Source organism: Lontra canadensis, unplaced genomic scaffold (assembly GCF_010015895.1).
Source record: "Lontra canadensis isolate GAN:19392208 unplaced genomic scaffold, GSC_riverotter_1.0 scaffold3, whole genome shotgun sequence".
NCBI classification, from domain to species: domain Eukaryota; kingdom Metazoa; phylum Chordata; class Mammalia; order Carnivora; family Mustelidae; genus Lontra; species Lontra canadensis.
In genome coordinates, this window is record NW_022630997.1 from 49,213,321 (window position 1) to 49,234,473 (window position 21,153).

General features: G+C 34.1%; 1 pseudogene; it reads left to right on the forward strand.

The window, feature by feature from the left end:
* The first annotated feature begins 6,813 nt into the window (after positions 1–6,813).
* Positions 6,814–14,659, forward strand: LOC116858349 (annotated as a pseudogene).
* Positions 14,660–21,153: the final 6,494 nt, after the last annotated feature.

A 21,153-nucleotide genomic window follows, 5' to 3' on the forward strand; every position in this document is an offset into this window, starting at 1 on the left:
CATGAAGTTTACTAATGGAATTGCAATGAAGCTTTAATTGTATCTAAACTACTGATTCGGAACAGAGAGGATCTTTCAGGGCAATGAAACTCTTCTGTGAAATAATAGATACACGTAATTATACATTTATCAAAATCCATAGAATGTATAAGAGTGAAATGTAATGCAAATTATGGACTTTTGAGTAATGGTATGTGATTATAGGTTTATAAGTTGTAATAAATGTATGACAGCGGGTTGGGCTATTGATAGTTGGGGCAGGTTGTACATGTGTGAGAAGAGGAAGTATATGGGATCTCTGACCTTTTGTCTCTTAACCAAAACTCCTCTTAAAATATAAAGTTTATTAATTGATAAGATTTTAATAATGGAATCACAATGAATCATTACATTAGGATTAGCAAATTTTTCTCAATGCTTTTTTCTGGATTTTAAATCATAATATTTTAGAATTAAGAAAGACTTTCAGGAAACATCTAATTCAATTTTTCAAACTTGACTACAGACACTCTGAGATATCACTTCAGATGTTTATTTAGCAGATACCTAGGCTTCCTCCAAATCTTAAAGAATCAGTTTCAAAAACAAAAAGGCTACAGAATATGCATTGTAACATTTCCCAGATCGATTCATATGCTTAGTACACTTTGATAACCACATAAGGTTTTCATTTATATTATAAACATATCCTTCCACAGTATAACATAGTGAAAATTCACTCAACAAGTATTTATTAAGTATGGACTGTAGGTAGAGATGGTATTCTATGAGGTATGGATATGTCAAATAATATAAAGAACCAATTCACTAAAATGTTTGTAAATTTGTTCCAGCTACTCATATTGGACTGTTTTAAGATATTTATTTGTTGGTCTGGAATAAATAAATCTTTAATAACTGAACAGAGGACCACATATTTAACAATTAAAGGGAGAGGGAAAGGAGCTGTGATAAACTTACTGCTTTCATTGCTTGATGTAATGGCATCTCTGCATTCCTACCCTTTAGAAATGCCTTCATGGCTACAAGTGGGTTTGACTATCTGTAAAATAGACCTAGAAAGAGATTAGGAATTGGAAGATATCAGTTCTCATTTCAGCTCTGTTACTTGCTACTATATATAGAAATCTTCTGGGAAAGAATGTAGACTTTCCTAAAGGCAAAGACTTATTTTTCTTACTATATACCTACCTCCTTCTAGAACGGTTTCTGATGTAAGGTAGACATGCCTTAAATGTCTTTGAAAATAATTCCAAAATGTGGCTCTCAGTTTTACAGAGCTCTGTTGATATACAATTGAAATACCACCACTTTAGAAAAAGTGGCTCCTTTCCTTTTTTGTACTTGGATAGCAAAATTTTGCTATCCAAGTACAATTTTGAAAAAAGAATATGGAATTTTTATTCCATCTTTATGGCTTTAAGAATTTCACCTTTCTTCCCTTTTCCCCCCCTCTGGAAAACTTCTTTTATTTATGTATTCTTTCCTTCTCAAAGAAAACAAATGTGATTTTCCAAATGCCCAATGAGTAGTTAGACACATTAGTCACTGGAAACCCAAGGGAGAAATCAGTTATAATTAGTTAAGCTCTTTTACATAAGTCAATTTAGTAGTAACTCATCATTTCTCTGGTTTACACCATGAATAAGATGGATTTTTTTCTAGTAAAACAAATATCAGAATATACCACAAAATGCACTCACTTTTGAAAAATAAAACTTTAATTAGGTGCTTATATAATGTGTGTAGAAATTGATCTTAAGAAAATCACATTGAGGGGATGCCTATTTGGTTCAGTGGTTTAAGCCTCTACCTTCGGCTCAGGTCATGATCTCAGGGTCCTGGCATCTAGCCCTGCATAGGGCTCCCTGCTCAGCAGGGAGTCTTCTCTGCCACCCCCACCCCACTCTCTCTGCCTACTTGTGATCTCTGTCTCTCAAATAAATAAACAAAATCTTAAAAAAATACACATTTAGGATTTAAAGATTTATTTTGTTATTTCTTTGGTGAAAATTAAATATCACAATAATAGCTAAATCCTGAGGTAATTTTTTTCCAGCATGTGGATGAATCTAATGAAAAATCATAGCTGACAATGTTATAGATGTACTATTCTGGAAATATATATAAAGAAGACTGAGCATGTATTTTCTCCGAATCCTTTCTGTATACTTGCTAGGAGCAGGACTTCCTCTTACTCTCAAGTAACAGCTCAGATTTGGGGAGATAGCTTCCAGAGAAGAATCTAAGGATGAGGTTGACTTTCCAAACAGAATACAGAAAAAAAAAATTGCATTAAACCCAAGTCGGAGCTTCATATTGCTGTTGATTGAGAGATGGCTACAATCCTTCTTAGTCATATCTGATAATAGCGAGTGGTTATAATTGGAGAAGAATAGTCATGAGTATTCAAGATGATTAAGTGAGTCTTAATAATTATTGAGTGGTCAGATTGCAATCGGTACTGTATTTTGTAGAGTTGACAATAAGTGCAGATCATTCAGAATCTTCCATAGCTGTGTTCCCTTGTTCATTGTGAATGAATTAAAAATCCTAAAATTAAGGATAAAGGAGCAGAATATAGGATAGATTTAGAATAGTTGCAACCAGGAAAATAAAAGCATAGAAAAAATTCAAAGTGATATTCAACAAATTTAAATAGTTTGTCACTGTGTGACTTTAATTTTATTCTGTTATAATTTCTTACAAACTATCCACAATGTTGTTTATAAGTTGATACATATCTATTACCTTGTTATTTAAGAATTTCTGCCTTTCATTAGAAATGCCAAATAAACTATATTTGAGCTCGATGGGATCCTCAACCTTCTTTGTTTTGTCTACTCAATTTTATTAAGCTATAACTTATTTAATAAAACATACTAATTTAAAGTACACAAATAAATATGTTGCATTTTTTTGTGCTGAATTGTATCCCATGTAACCATGCAAGTAACCAGTACCTAATGAAGATAGAGAATATGATCTTTATGCCAGAAATTTCTGTAATGCCTAAAGGAAAAATATGTATATAGAGATTTTCAAGTTACTTTGAGGACTTTGCCTTTCCCTAAAATGTTATGATAAGCCACTGGAAAGTATTGAACGGAAAAATAACCTCATTTAACTTGAGGTTTAATTTAATCAGCAGGTTGAATTAAATGCCATGATTTAAACCTGCATTATACTGGAAGAGGAAGTCTGTTGGGAATATGTAAAAATAACAAATACTGACACTTGATGGAAATGTTAATTAAGGTCTACCTTTTAAGAGAGACTTAGTAAACAAAATGCTTAAATGAAATTTTAAAAAATGAAATATTTCAGTGAATTCTTCTATCACATTTTATTTGTTTACCTCCCTGTAGGAAATAAAAATCAGAACAATCAGATTAAGGAGGACATGTGTTGTGATGAGCAATGGGTGTTAAACACAACTAATGAATTGAACACTATATCAAAAACTAATGATGTAGTATATGCTGACTAACTGAACATAATAAGTAAATTTTAAAAACTACAATCAGATATCACCTCACGTCTCTCAGAATAGCTAAAATTTAAAAAAGAAAAAAAAAGAATACACACACACACAAGAAACAACAGATGCTGAAAAAGATGTGGAGAAAGGGGAATCTTCTTGCATTGTTAGTGGAAATGCAACAGGCACAGCCATTCTGAAAAGCAGTATGGTATGGAAATTCCTCAAAAAGTTAAAAATCAAACTACTCTCCAATCTAGCAATTGCACTACTAAGTATTAACCCAAAGAATACAAAAATACTAATACTAATTCAAAGGGATACATGCACCCCAATGTTTATAGCAGCATTATCTACTATAGCCAAATTATGGAAACAGCCCAAACGTCCATCAACTGATGAATGAATAAAGATTCCATATAGATATGGAATATATGTGTGTGTATATGTGTATGTATATATGTATATGTATATGTATATGTATATGTATATATGTATGTGTATATGTGTGTGTATGTGTGTGTGTGTGTATATATATGTATATTATATATATATACAATGGAATATTATTCAGCCATAAAAAGAATAGAATCTTGTCATTTGCAAGAATGTGAATAGAGCTAAAGAGCATTATGCTAAGCAAAATAAGTCAGAGAAAGAGAAATGCCATATGATTTCACCTGTGTGTGGAATTTAAGAAGCAAAACAAATGATCATAGAGGATAGAAAGAGAACAAACCAAGAAACAGACTCTTAACTATAGAGAACCACCTGATGGCAAGTGAGGGCCTGCTGGTAGGGGGATGGATGAAATAGTGAATGGGGATTAAGGAGTACACTTGTTGTGATGAGCACTGGGTGTTGTATGGAAGTGATTTTTCACTAATTTCTACTCCTGAAACTAATATGACACTCTATGTTAACTAACTGGAATTCAAGTAAAAACTTGGAAACAAAAAAAAATTAATATTTACCTACCTGCTGACTTTATTTTTCCTTTTATTTTCAATATTGGCTAAAGATATATTTTAGAATAAACTTCAGGTTTTCAATATTTCCCTTTAAACTTTTTATATAGTCAGAGTATCACTTTTAACACATTTTGTCACTATATGACAGTATCATTTGAAATGATTTCTTGATACTACTACCTTATGTTTGTTGAAATTGGTTGGGGCTAACATCCTAACGTCCTTAGATTACTGTCACTAGAAGATCATTTGACACTGACTTGTAGGGTAACAGATACTAGATCTAAGCTTTAAAAGAATGAACTTTTGTGAGTATGAATATGCAAAGGAAAGTGGAGACTTGCCCAGGAAAAAAGCTTTAATTTAGATTAATTATATTTTGTAAATATTCAATGCAAAAATAGTTCAGTGGATGATTACAATACCCTATTTTGCTCAGAAATGTGAAGCATTTACTCTAAGACATAGCAAGATTTAACTTTTAGAGACATTCAGCATAAATAATATTAAGAATCAACCTTTAGAATTTTCATATACATATATCATATATATTCATTTATTCATTTTATAAATACATGTAGAACAAATTAGGTTTTCTCAAATTATTTTATTTCTCACATTAAAGATGAAGATATGTTTTAAAATGTGTTTGAATCGCAAAAAATAACATCATACAAAAATCATGAAACAATAAGGTTTCAAACCTATTTCTTCAACTCTAATTTCAGTATCCTTTCTCCTTATTCCAAAGGCTCTTAAAAAGTCTATTATAAATGCAACTGAATCAGATAATGTAGTTTAAAAATATAATCTTAACTGCATACATTTTCCTAAGGATTCTTAATTCTTAAGTACTTTAAGAGTGACATTTTCCTTGTTTATCCTGACTACATAGTGTTGTTCTTATGCAAGTTTCATACCTATAAATGTGCAGAACATTTTGATATGTGCACACAATTTCAATATTTCCACACAGATATAGCCTATGCCAGCCCAATCTTTATTACCTATGACCTTTAGTAAGTCACATAAGTTTTAAGAAAAGCTAAGTCTAAGATTAACTACATTTAGAGGTATGTGTGGATGCCAATCAATAAAAAAATGCCATTACTGTTATTCCAAATACCATATCAATATGGAAATATGATTAAAGCCTCTGATTTTAAATTGTTCTAGCTTTCATAGTTCCCCTAGCTTTCTTTACCATGGAAGTAATTCCAAACATTTTTGTGACACTAAGCCATAATTTCTGCATTTCTCAGTCTACACTCCTAGTAGAAAATCTAATAGTTCAAAAAAATAAAGTATGAAAGAATGGCTACACAACTTATTATATTAACATTTATTTTACATTTAAAATATTGAGAATCATTTACTTATATATTCAATTAATTAGTCACCAAATATTATTGTTTCATTGGGTTTTGAGCTCTGTGCCAAGATCTGGGTATTGACAATGTATACATCCCAGCTCCTGTCCTTTAGGTGATTAAACAGAATCTAAATAAAAATGCTTTTAAAAACAACCAAGTGGAACTTGCTTCCAGAGACTTTAACAGAATAAAATGAGGACAAGTTGTAGAATTTTACATGGTTTGTACTTTTCATTCTTCTAATAATTTGGGGGGATTTCAGTGAATTTATTTATTCTGTAATTAAGAAACTATAGTTCCAGCCAAGAAAGACTTAACTGGTACTGGACAAATAGTTATACATTTATAGAATAGAGAAAATATATGAAGTGACTATTTAGACATTGAAAAATAGATCAACCTACATTGCTATCTGGAGTAAAAGGGAAACTCCCAAGATAGCCCTACTAGAGGTCAGGTTGTCTGCACAGGGAAAATTTCCTAACCAACTGCTGCCATCTTGCTAAATTTAGGCAGCAAATATCAGAGGTCAGATTGCTGAAGGGGTTGCAATTGGAGGGCAAGTAGGGAGGAGAGGATTGTGCAGAACTTGAGTTCTGGGAGAACATGTGGGGTTCCTTCAAGAATCCTTTGCTGAGAGGTTCCTGGATGGCTTAGCCGGTTAAGCGTCAGGCTCTTGGTTTCACCTCAGGTCATGATGTCGTGGGTCCTGAGATTGAGAGTCACCTAGGGCTCTGTGGAGAGTCTGCTTGAGATTCTCTCCTTCTGCCCCTACCCCCACTTTTTTTTTTTTTTATAAACATATAATGTATTTTTATCCCTAGGGGTACAGGTCTGTGAATCGCCAGGTTTACACACTTCACAGCACTCACCATAGCACTCCCCAATGCCTACCTCCACTCTTGAGTGCTTTCTCTCTCTCTCTTTCAAATAAATATATCTTAAAAAAATATATCTTTTGCTGAAAGTTGAGCTATATGTGTTCAAGATGAGACCGTGTGAGAGGTAATCCAGAGCAGGCATGTGGGTTAGAGCAAATCAGAGATATTCAAAGTTGAACAAAGCTAAGAGATAATGATATTTCCATCCCAGTCAGAGGGGAGAGAACTTGTTATACCTAGGATATTTGAGAGAGAGCAGAAAGGATAGCCTTAAAGAGTGAGAAACATGTCTTTTCTTTCTGAACCCATGCCTCAATACCTAAAATACCATCACAGAGCTGTTGTGAGGATTATATAAGGTTATATACAAGAGGATTCAGAAAGACTGTTGGATAAATACTGAGTCAATATAGGCACTTCCTTTAGCCTTCATTATGTACTTGTGTATAACGAACCCAGGAGAAAAACATTGCCCCGGTTTCTCCATGGATCATGAAGAAGTTTTGCCATACAAATTTTTCTTGGGCTTCTCAATTTTTCTTTGGTTCTTTGGGATTCTGAAGTTGTCTGTCTGTAGTCAGAAGCAAAACCAGGTTCAAAGCACTTAGATTCTGGGCACCAAAATCAGCCAAGAGATTCCTGTAATAAGTACTTGTCAGGGACAACTTGAAAGTAGGCCAGTGTAGGAATAGACTTTTGTGGGAGACTATAGGCATTGTTTATTAGCACATGCAAGACATTGCTTGAGGCTAGAGATCCCATTATATCAGAAGGGAATGAAAATTTTGGAAACATGGTTTATAAATATTAATGTGACTAGATTTAAACCAAGGCTGTGAGATATCCTGGAAAAATAGATTCTGAGAATTAAAAGAAAAAAAATACTTGGATTTTGAGAAAACCTCCCATTTATTAGAACATATAGATAACTTCTGCTGCCTAGAGTATATTTGGACCTAGACTTTTAAACATAAACCTAATAAATGTGTCTGTTAAATTCCAAATTATACAGCTACAGTAAAGGGCATGTTAAAGACAAAACTGGAGTCATGTGACTACAATGTGAATCACGGTGCTGTAATCTAGTTTATTTGTAACTTCTCACAGCAAACCTAACTCTTCCAAAGCCGATTCTCACTTTCTATGTAATCTCAGAAGTTTAGAGAGGCAAATCTCTTCTTCAAGCCACTAGGGAAGCATTTATTCCATCACACAACGGTATTAATTCTTCCCCTCTTGACCTACAAGAGTGAAGGCAGTTTGCAAAAGCAGCCAATTTACAAGCCCCTCAGGCTCACAGCAAATCTGACTTCTCTGCTTGTACCCTGAAGCTCACTTTTAATTATGGGCCTTGAGAAACTATAACTGGCAAAGCTGAATGAGCGATCTCTTCCTTAGATTTGCTGTTCAGTGTCCTTCCCAGTTGCTCCTTTATTGGCTCCACAAAGAACTGGAAATCCCATGGAAATTTCTCCTCTTTGTTTAAGCACAGTACAACTAGCTTTCCTTTCCTGTCATGCATCCAGACTTGTTTCCATAGCAGCCACTTTGGGGAATGAAAGGGGCTTACATGATACTCTTTCTGTAGGTGAAATCTGAAGAATAAAGCATTGCTGTTCACTCGTGCAAGAATAAGGATTGCTTGGATATATTTCTGTAAAGATAGGGACAGTGTTCTCTTTATAGAGCAAGGTGTTAAGCCATTTAACAAAAGGCTTTTACCAGAGCTGTGCTCAGGCTCAACTCTACTTTCCTGCTAACACCACAATCCCAGGTGGGCAGAATCCTCACCAAGATCATGCATTTATATTTATCTTCTATAGTGGAGTCCTTCATATCCTCCCAAAGTACTTCTGTCCAAAATTATACATCAGGGCTATGAAAGCAGAGCTTATAACATTTATGCTAATTAGTCTATTAAGGTACCTTTTTATAGCTTGAAATCCTAGGGTGTGAGTATGGAAGGCAGACTGAAATCTAGCTGTAAGGAATGGAAGGAATTTAGGTGATTCTCTAAATTCTATAATTTTGACGCCTCAGATTTGGGGCCATTACATTGACTCTGAAATATAGCTTAGTATGAAGCAATGCAACAAGGTTATGGCAAAACAAACCAAAAACCAAGGCTGAATCTTAGTTTGTATATCCTTCTGTAACCTACTCTCAATTCACAGAACTCTTACTTTCTATCAAATTGCTAACTGAAAGTTGAATATTTTTCATCCCATGGCTACAGTCATGGCCTCTAGCCCCTCTTAGATAGCAATTTCAAAAATTAAATTCTCAAGGCCCGATAAGTTCTAAATAGCTACAAATTACCATGGGCACATCAATGTTACCATGACATCTTTGTGTCCATTATATTTGGCCTTTACTCTCTACACAATGGCTTCATCATAGTGATTCCCAAACCAGAAACATGTAAACTTCATTAGCCTTTGTCCCACATACCTAGTGGCCACACTATTATACAGATCTCACTTTTTCTTACTGACAACTTTTAAATCCTGATATCTTTTTGCTGCCTTATCATTTAAACTCAAATTACCAAAACAAAATCCAAAACAAACATGAAACAACGGTCACCAGAACCAGCTAAGAGGCCTCAATAACCCAGTTTTCTAGCCCTGCTTCCAGGTGTTGCTTGCCGTCAGAAATTAAGGCCAGTAGATGCCACAAGGCATAAACTCCAAACAAAACCCAATGACCCAGTTTCACAGGTTTGTTTCAGGTTGACACCCTGTTAACCCTCCAGATGACCTTGAGATCACAATCATCTAATTATAATAACAAAACACATCTACCTGCATACTGATAGATCCTGCTGAGCCCATTTATATATGTCTTTTCACTTTATTAAAGTGAAATTAAACTGTTTAACACCTACATCTTTAGAGTAAGTCTTTAAATCTGATATGGTGAATCCTTCCACTTTTTCTTTATTTAAAAAACTACTTATTTATTCTCTAGTTTTATTTTTTTCATTTCAACATACATTTCAGAAAAAGCTTGAAAATTTCTACCAAAAAAGCTTTCTGTAATTTTGGTTAACATTTGAAACTACTGACCAGTTAAGAGGGAATTGCCACCACAAGGGAGATTGAGTTTACCAATCCATAAACATGGTATATCTCACAAACTTACTTAGGTCTTAAAAAAAATTATCCAACAAATTATGTTTTTCGTATCAATTTTAGAAGGTTTCCTACTAGTCCTAGTGGCTCAGAGTTTTTTTGTTGTTTTATTTTTTTTCAATGGATAGGTGTTGAATTTATTAAATTATTTTTTTTCTTAGTCTGTGACAATAGTTATATAGCATTCCTCCTCAATATTCCTCCTCAATATTATGAATTCCATTATTTGATTTTCAAATGTTACATAAACTTTATATTCCTTGAATAAGAGTGTTTTCTTATGATATATTATTCTTTCTATGTTGAAAATAGATTTGCTAGTATTTTGTTATGTATCCATCTTTGTTCAAGAGTACTATTAGTCTGTGCTTTTCATTTTTGTAATATGTTTGTAAGGTTTTCATATTAGAGTTATATTGCCCTCAAAAACATTATGCCAATAAACTGGGTGACTAAAAAGAGACATACCATAAATTTTCTTTCACGATTTTCTGAAATAGTTTATATTAGGTTGGTATTTTTTCTTCAATATCTGATAGAATTTACTAGTAAACCTATCTGGGCAAAGAGGACTTTCCCACTTGTAAAAGGTTTGTCATAAACTCAATTTACAATTTACTTTTATACTATTATGCTCTCCAGAATCTATTTTTTATGTCAATTTTGGTAAGTTGTATTTTTTTTTTTAAAGAAATGTGTACATTTTGTTGAAGTTGTCAAGCTTTTACATAATATTGCTTATATTATCATCTTGCTATTATTTTAAAAATAAAACACTAAAAAATTTTTCCTTATTTTCCTACAATTAATATATATCTTTAAGTCTATAGTGAAGATCTCTTGTTTTATTCATGATATTGGGTTTTTTGCATTGCTTCTCTATTTTTCTTTATTGATCTAGATAGGAGTTTGACAATGTACTCAATCTTTTTAAAGAACCAGTTTCTGTTTTGCCAATTTTCTCTATTATATGTCTGTTTTCTATTTCATTTCATTGAGTACAAGTCTTCATTCTTTTCTTCTCTTTTTTAAAGAATGTATTTATTTATTTGACAGAGAGACAGCCAGAGAGGGAACACAAGCAAGGGGAGTAGGAGAGGAAGAAGCAGGATTCCTGCTCAGCATGGAGCCCAAAGTGGGACTTGATCTTAGGACCCCAGGATCATGACCAGAGCCAAAGGCAGACACTTAATGACCGAGCCACCCAGGCACCCCCATTATTTTCTTTTTTTCCTTTTTTTTTTTTTTACTTATTTTGTCCTACTTTTTTTTTTTTTTTTCTTCCCATAACTTGAGATTCTGTTATTTGGGACACACATATTTATAATTGCTATTTCTTCCTGATGAACTGTCTCACTTTTAAATTATAAAACATCTTTATTAATCTCTGGCAATTCTCTTGATCTCAGAGTCTTTTTAAATACTGGTTAAATAGCTACCCTAGTCCTTTCATTGTGTCATTTGCACATTTTCCATCAGTCACATTCAACCAATCTGTGTTGTTTAATAAATTTAAAATTTATCTCCCACAGGTGACGTACAGAAAGATTCTGTTTGGGATATTGTTTAATGCACTTTGCAAGTCTCTCCCTTCTAATTGGAGTATGCAGATTGTTAACATTTGATGTATAACTGATATAGTTGGATTTGAGTCTACCATTTTCTCCTTTGTGTTTGTGCCATTTGTTTTGTTATTGTTGTCATTGTTGTTTCATTATTTCAATTTTCCTAGATCCTTTTAGTTTGTTTATTTTTTTTCTAATTATCTCTTTCTAATTTACCTATTTTCCTTTTGGCTGTCTTTATATTTTTTTTAGATGTAGCTCTATAAATTGAAACATTCATACCTAAGATTTTACAAACTATTTAGAGTTAATATTGTAACATTTCACATGAAATGTAGAAAGGTTGAAGACAAGTAGGGTTGTTTTTTATTTATTTTTTTTACTCGCACCACCCATTATATTATAGTTATCATGCATATTCAATATACATATATTTAAAAACTTACCAGTCAATATTATACATTTTAAAGATATATATTAATTGTAGGAAAATAAGGAAAAATTTTTTAGTGTTTTATTTTTATTCAGCTGTTTACCATTAATGTTGAAGGTCAAGGTGGCCCACTGGCTTTCTTTCCTTTCAGCCAGAGGAGTGCTTTCAGCATTTTTGTAGATAGTTAGTCTGCTTGCAATTTATTTCTTAGTTTTTCTTCACATGAACATGTCACTCATATATGAAAGGTATTTTTATTAGATATAGAATTCTTTGTTTTCATTTTTTTCTTTTAAAGTGTTTTCCATAGCTTTCTGTCATTCAGTGTTTTTGATAAGAAACCACAGTCAATTGAATCATTGTTCCCATGTGTCATGTGCTGTGGTATTTTTCTTTAGCTGCTTTTTTAATTTTCTTTATGTTTTTGTCACTTTTATTATGATATGTTTAGGAGAGAATTTCTTTGAGTTGATTCTATTTGTTGTTCACTGATGTTTACAGAACACATCACAATAATAGGCAAAAATATATTCCTCTCAAGTGCATTTAACATTATCCAAGATAAATTCTATTCTGGGACATAAACTTTGAGAAAATTCAAGGAATAGAAATCATTCAGTGTATTTCTATGTGATAATAAGAGGTTTAAGCTAAAAATCAGTGATGGAAAGATGACTGAAAAATTCGCAATTATTTCAAATTTAAGCAAGCATTTCTTTCTGTCTTTTTTATAAAGAAAAAAATATGTATTTATTTTAGAGAAAGAAAGAGAAAGCAGAGGCAGGGCAGAAGGAGAGGGAGAGAATGAATCTCAAGCAGCTTCCCCTCTGAGCATGGATCCCCAATACAGGGCTTGATCTCATGACCCTGGGGTCATGACCTGAGCCAAAATAAAAAAATCAGAGGCTTAAACAACTGAACCACCCAGGTGCCCCTAAGCAAAACATTTCTAAATAACTCATGGGTCAAAGAGGAATCTTGAAATAAATTGAGAAATATTTTGAAGTGAATGAAAATGAAAATGCACGATATCAAAAACTTTATAATTCAGTTAAGGCATTACTTAGAGGGAATTTTTGACCCTCAATTGCATGTATTAGAAGAGAATAAATGTTTCAAATCATAATGTAAGGAAATTTTAAGAACCTAGAGAAAGAATAGAAGATTCAAAACAAGTGGAAAAATAGTTGAAATGAAATCAATTAAATTAAAAAAGAGAAAGATTAGAGAAAATCAGTGCAATTAAAAGGTGGTTCTTTAAAAAAAAATCTATGTAATTGAACTCTAATCAACTGAGCAAGCTAAAGGTGGGCGGGGGAGATTGAGGGAGAAAGACATAATTACTAATGTAAGAAATAAAAGAGGGGACACCATGTGGACCACACAGGTATTAAAAGTATAATGAGGTGCTAGTTTCCTATTATAATAAATCACCATAAACTGACTTAGGACAATAGAAATTTTCTTACATTTTGTAGATTTTCTTACATTTGTAGAGAGGTCAGAAATTTAAAAATCAGTGTTAGCCAGATTGCATTCCTTCGGGGGCTCTAAGAAATACTCTACTTCCCTGCCATTTCCTTCTTCTACTGGGTGCCTGCATCTCTTTGGCATCTCTTCCCATTTTAATGCTGCCTTGTCTCTCACTGCTTCTGTCATCAAATCACTTCCTCTAATTCTGACTCTTGCCCTTCTCTTTCTCATATAAGGGTCCTTATAATGACATTGGGGTCACCTGGATAACACAAAATAACCTCCCCATCTCAATCCTTAACTTAATCTGGATAAAGTCAATTTTTCCATGTAAGTTAGTATAAGGTGGAATTAAGATGTGGACTCTTTTGGGGGGAGGTGGATATTTCTGTCCCTTACATAAGAGATTCCACAAAAATACAAAACAAACCCCTAAGTTTCAAATGATATGTTAATCTTTGCAACCTCTGTGTTCAGAGCTCTCCTGATTGGTCTTTGTTGGCCTTGTAAAAAAAGCTGTGGAATGTGGCCGCCCCTCTGTATTTGAAGCAGAGTGATTTGGCCTCATCAGCAGCAAACAGGTCATGGAAGAGACTTACAAAACAGAGTTCATGGACAACGGTGTAGAGATTAAACAAAGGGTGATTATACATCACATTTGGCTGCAGACCAAAGCCTTGCAACTTGTATTAACTGCACAGACTACTCAAGGAGTTGACCCCTTCTTTTACTGGCATGTGTGCAGTTTGTACAAGAAGTGGGCTTTTTTTAGAGATGTTTTAGTGCTGGCTTGTTCCACCTAGAGGACAGCTTTGTGGACAAACTTCTTGACCTTATACCCCTACTCATGACGTCCAAACCTGTAGAAGTCAACAAAACTCTACAGACCCTGCTGAAGCAGAGTACCTTTCTGTACCTCCCACTGCTGGAGCAGATCCACAAAGCTTCAGCGAGCATCACTGAGCCACCGGGCCAGTCTGGCAACACACTGTGGTTTGTATCTGGGTGGGTTGTGGCCCTGGATATTGATGCAACCCCAACAAATGTGCAGGATCCTCAGAACACTGTGACGTCCAGGTCTTAGATCCAGATGGCCAGCCTCAGATGATTCATCCTGAGCAGGCCGGCTTCTAGAACCCTAGGCCAGGGCACCCCTGGCTTGCCACTCAGGTGTACCCCCCAACACTGTCTGCACATGCCTGTGGAAGTCAGACTACTGTGGCAACTCCAGTTCCCGCATTCTAAAATCCCTTCTGGATCGAAGGTACTGAGTTGTCACTCCAGAATTGAGGGTGCTGTCCCCTTCAACAAGTCTGTGCAAGTTTCTGTAAAGCTGCAAGTTTTGTAGGTTTAAACCTACAAGATGCTGAGTCACAAGTGGTCTTTAGAGCCAAGCCCTAGAAGATAATTCTCAGGTCTCAGTGACCCAGAAGCCTAGAACATTTCACCACAAAATGGTATATAGGCAAAGGAGGAATATGACCCTTACAGTTTCATCCAGTATAAAAACATGATAAATCATTTTTCATTAAAAACCAAAAGCTTTCAAGTCTATGCATCCTTCTTCCTGCCAGTACATTTGAGAAAACAGTAGCTGTTCTAGTTCCTGGCCCTTAAAAAAATTATCTGGCTTTACAGTCAATATTTATATCACATGGTTACAATCCTCAAGTGTGAAACAAAGATTTTTTTTTTTTTTTTTTAAGATTTGTTTTTATTTGAGAGAAAGAAAGGACTGGGGAGAAGAGTGAGGGTGAAGGGAGAGGGACAAGCAAACTTCACCCTGAGCAGAGAGTCCTATATTACACCCCATAGAGCTCCATCTCACCACCCTGAGATCATGATCTGACCAGAAAGCAAGAGTAGGACTCAACTGACTTGAACCACCCAGATGGACCAGAAAGATCTAATTTTCTAGCCACTGCCAAAGGATGGCTTTTTGGAGGGAAATCTTATTTCTTTTTTTGTTTGTTTTTAAACATGTTTTTATTTATTGAGAGAGAGAGAGAGCCTTGGGAGTGGGTGGGATAGGGGAGGATCTCAAGCAGACTCCTCACTGAGTGCAGAGTCCTATGCAGGGTTTGATCTCATGACCCTAAGATCAGGACCTGAGGTAAAATTAAGAGTCCCATGTTAAACCAACTGTGCCACCCAGACCCCCCTGTAATCTTGTTTCTTAAATCAATAGTCTATTTGCCAGGGTCAAATCCTTTCACAGCTAACTTTTCACCATCAATATTTCCTGAATGACCTAGACAATGCTGTCTTGCTAAGAATCTCTTTCCTTAACTCAGGCAATAGCTGATCTAAGGACTAAATGAATAGCTGGAGAATGAATCATTTTGATCCCTGAAGGAAATTCTTTTTTTTTTTTTTTTTAAGATTTTGTTTATTTATTCCAAATCAGCAAAGAAGAAGTCAAACTATCACTCTTTGCAGATGATATGATACTATATTTGGAAAACCCAAAAGACTCCACTCCAAAACTGCTTGAACTTGTACAGGAATTCAGTAAAGTGTCAGGATATAAAATCAATGCACAGAAATCAGTTGCATTTCTCTATACCAACAACAAGACAGAAGAAAGAGAAATTAAGGAGTCAATCCCATTGACAGACAGATATCACAAGTAGGCAGAGAGGCAGGCAGAGAGAGAGAGGAAGAAGCAGGCTCCCCTGCTGAGCAGAGAGCCTGATGCGGGGCTCGATCCCAGGACCCTGGGATCATGGCCTGAGCCGAAGGCAGAGGCTTTAATCCACTGAGCCACCTAGGCGCCCCCTTGAAGGAAATTCTTGATCTTGCCTGTCATTACCCTTAGAGCCAAAATAAGACAAAAGGGCCATATTTTAGGAGAAACAAGAATTATGGAAAAAAAAGATCCAGTGTAAGAAATAAAGGCATTTCCACACACCCCAAAAAGAAAGAGAGAGAGATTCTACAAACTATTCTGTGTCCATACATTCAACAAATAGTTGAAATGGACTAGTTCCATAAAAGAGGCAAATTATGAAAACTACTCAGAAGACATAGGTAACCTGAATAGTCCTACATCTACTAAAGAAACTGGATTTCTGGTAAAAATCTTTCCATCAAAGAACCTCAGGCCCAGATAGTTTTATGAGAGAAACTTTCAAACATTTAAGAAAGAATAATTCTATGTTTTCACACAACTTTCAGAAAAATTGGAGAAGGAAAAAAAATTGAAAAGTGAGTACTTTCTAACAAATTTTATGAGGCTACGTTAATGTCAAAATTAGCAACACGGAACAACAAAAATGGAAACCATAAGGAAAATATTCATGAGCTTAGACTCAAAAATCTTTTGCAAATGTTAATATATCTATTCTAACAACCTATGAAAAGAAAGGTCTTGAGAAATAGCATTTCCCATGAATGTTAACATATCCCAACATGCTATTGGAAAAAAAATGCTATGGCCATCTTAACAGATGCAGAAGCATTTGGCAAAATTCAGTATTCACTCATGATAAAAATTCTCAGCAAACTAAAAGTAGAATGGAACATTTTTATCTGATGAGGGACATCAACAAAAACCTTATAGCTATGATACTTAATGGTGAAAGGCTGAAACCTTTCTTCATAAGATTAGAACAAGGCTCACATCCAGCATTGTAGTTAAAGTTTTAACCAGTATAAAACTCAATAAAAAGAATAAAATTAATCCCAATTAGAAAGGAAGAAATAAAACTGTTTCAAGTCACAGATGATATCATAGTCTCATAGAAAATTCAAAGAATCTACAATAAATTTACATTAGTTGTATATGAAATTTGCAAGGTTGCAGGGTACAAGGAAATACAAAAAATCAGTTTCATTTCTACATACTAGCAGTGAGCATTGAATCCAATTTATAAAGCAAATACTACTTATGAAAGAACCAGAAAATGAAATCCTGGTCACAAATTGAGCAAATTTGTGTGTGATCTATATATAGAAAACTAGGGAACCCTGATAAAAGGAAACAAAAAAGAACTAAATTTGAAGATATAAAATATGGTAATTGATTTTAAGATTCAATATTGTTAGGGATGCCTTAGTGACTCAGTGCCTTGAGTGCCCAACTCTTGGTTTTGGTTCAGATCATGTTCTCAGGGCTGTGAGATGGACCCCCGCATAGGGCTTCTCCCTCAGTGTGGAGTCTGCTTAAGATTCTTTCCCTCTCCCTCTGCCCCTCCCCCTGCTTGCTCTCTCTTTCTAATGTAAATAAAATCTTAAAAAAGAAAGAGAGATTGAATATTGTTACATTGACGTAATCCTAGTCAAATTCCAAGCAGTCTGTGTGTTTTATATGGAAAGGCAAAGCATGGGAAAAGCAAATTCAAATAACTCACAATAAACATTTTACAAAACTTATTATGAGGTCCTGCTAATTGAGACAACATTGAGCTTGAATTAAAATATTTTCCACAGAGTATTTGCCTTTGTTTCTGTCATGGACTTGAAGATACTACCAATTGGAAATTCCTTCAGATTTTTTACTTTGAGATTTCAGATCATAAAGGTAAATGGATTTTAACCACCAATCTAAATGCACATTTAGGGTTAAAGATTTTCACAGATTTTTTTTTTTTCTGCTCCTACCAGAATCAAAATTGGACATGCATTTTCCCCTGTTGTCTAGCTCCACCCACCAAGGATTTTGTGCATTTGAAGTCTTAGCTCCACTTGGATGCCCCAATTTAAACTTTTTTCTGCTCATAGCCCTGGCTGTGTCATTTGGCAGTTTACTTGGTAAATCCCAGTCTCTAGTAGCCAGGGATAAACTCGGTAGATAAAATCAACACAAAGTCTGTTTCAGGAGCCATTTTATCTATGGATTCATAATTAAAAAAAAAAAATCATGCTTCCAGGGGCACCTGGGTGGCTCACTGGATTAAGCCTTTGTTTTGGCTCAGGTCATGATCCCAGAGTCCTGGGATCAAACCATATGTGGGGGGCTCCCTGTTCAAGGGCGAGTCTGTTTCTCCCTCTCCTTCTGCTCCTCCCTCTGCTCCTGCACTCTCTCTCTTGCTTTCTCTCTCTCTCAAATAAATCATGAAATCTTAAAAAAAAATCATGCTTCTGAAAAACTGAGATAATTTTTGAATCATCTCAATTTTGAATGCATATATTCCAACAACTTTAAGAGAGTTATATCAGAGATGTTTCACTGTATTTCCAGTTAAATGTTGGAAATGAGAATCCAAACCCTTATTCTTCAGGAAAGCTAAACCCTCTAATGCATATGCTATAAGGGGAAATGTAGGGTTGGGCTGTGTGTACGTATATGTGTGCATAAAAAATGTATAAAATTTTCTTCAACAGTTTTTCTTTAATATCTATTTGTCTTCTAAAATCAGGTCATGGTTATTTGTTGTTGACTTGAAACGTGGATTTTATAGTCTATAAAGTAACTCTCTCAATATTTTTTTTTACTACTAAGTGTTAAATAATGGTAAAATAGTCTTACTGTTGTTCATCACTTCAGAGTGGCTTTTTATTCTTTTAAATAAACTTATTATCACTTCAATAAAATCAAGCATTTGGAATATGAAGTTCTGTATTCCTGAAGTGAAGTTTATTTTTAAAAGACTTTATGCTGTTAGAAAGTACTGCTCATAAACATTATTTTGGAAAATTATCTCATGTAATATTAATGAAGAGTAAAAAATGTAATGGGAAAAAATGAATGTGTCATTTGAAACCAAATGTGTCATTTTATCAATTATAAAATGTGTGAAATTCCTAATGCTGTGCTTTGTTTTTTGGACACACACATTGCTGTTTTAGAAACAAGAATTAATTTAATGTAACTTTAGCATGAAAAGAAGTATTGCTCATTAGTAGGGATTCATCAGAAAAGAAGGTGTTTTGGAGTGGTCATGCAGTTTGGGAAAAGCTATGGATTAGCTAGAGGACTTAACTTTGACATGTCACTCACATATCAAACATACTGTATTTACTTGTAATGTACATTTATCTGGGTCAGTGAAAGACTCAGTCTGTTTGACAGACATCATATAATCCAGTCAACAAAAATCTAGAAAAAGGCTTTTTGACATGAAATGATGTCATAATGTGTTAAAGTGGTACATATCATAGATTGTTTGACAGATGCTTTAAAGCTCAGGCTACTTATTTTCAAAGAAGCAATACATATAATGGGGGGAAGGGGTAACTGGATGAAGGACATAAATGAGGGCATATGCTGGGATGAGCACTGGGTGTTATATGCAACTAATGAATCATTGAACCCTACATCAAAAACTAATGATGTACTTACTATATGTTGGCTAATTGAATTTAAATTTAAAAAATGAAAAAAAAGAAGAGAAAAGAAAAGAAAGGAAATATATATAATGTGTTTAAAGCAAGATGTTATTTATTTATAGTGTGCTAAGTGTTCTCCCTTTGTTGTGGTACACTTTCAAATGCTATAATGTCTCAACTATGATAAGACATTCAGTTTCTCTGTCTTCCAAGTCTGTTTTGGGTTCAGAGCTTAAAGAAATGACAGTTATTCATATATTTCTAACTTCATATAGGACTCCTTTTCACTTATTTTTTGTTTTGTTTCATTTTACTTTTACCATTGAGAACCCACTAGTTTGCTTCATACATTCTGACTTTATGATCTCTTGTTCTTTTTGCTGGGTCATTATTTCCACATTCTCTAGGAGTACGCCTGAAATTCCCACTCTTTTTGTTGATTTTCATTCCCTTTGATTGCTTCTAATATCACATTTTGAAGGATACATGCCATATTCATTGATCTAAACCTGTCAATAAAAATTTCACCTGGTCAGACTAGGGTCTTCTTAAAAATTAGAGGATTCAAAACCGAACTCAATATTGTTCTTTTAAATTTTGTTCTATTTAACTGATTTCCTTATCTATCTTTGTTATATCATTATTCTTCAAAGGTGTGAAAATTAAAAATCATCTTTAATAATACCTTTTTGTTTATATTTTTCACCTTCCCCATTGAACTAATTATAAAGATATGTGATTTTATTTAAAGATGATCACATGCTTCTGTATAATATATTTCCACTGCTCCCCCCAAATGAAATCATCAAGCTCTTCTTTCCTTGGAGTATCATCCTTACGCATCCTTCATTAACATGAGCTTCCTAAAACAATGTTTTGTTTTGTTTTGTTTTGTTTTATCATTATCACTTCTGTGTTTAGACATCTTCTGAAGTTCTTCATTCCTATATTTATAACACCCCAGCACCATGGTATATCATCCAAGTTTTTTTTTTTAATTTACCAAGATTATCTTCAACTTTTACCTTTAAAATACACTATCTCTGAGCCAAATTCTACCTTTGTCATGTTCGTGTTGTACCTCTCCCGCTTTACTTCCATGCCTTTATTTTGTCACTCCCTGTGTCTGTAATATACATTAATAAGTGAACCAGTAATAATGTGTTCATTCCAACCTATTAAAAAGTGCTTATTTATTTGTTTTTGCTTAATAACAAATAACATGTATCATATCTATAAATCTATTCTGGATATATTACTCAGAAGTCATATCATTTCATCCTGATTCTAAACAACTCTTGATGGAAAAATTTTTTTGCACCCATGTCATTTCTAATTTTCATAGCATGGGAACTATTTATAACCATGTCACCTAGGAGAATCACTTGAATACAGAAGGTCAAAAGATTAATTAAAATAAGTATGTTTTAGGAAGAAATTCTTGCTTGTGAGAGCTTGAGGTTGTTTCTAAGCTGTGTGGTTTTGCCTTCTTTGTGGAGTTGTTGTGTATCTCAGGTGCTTTTCAGTAGAAGTGAAAACATTATAGACTCCATAAAACATTTTGTAGGAAAT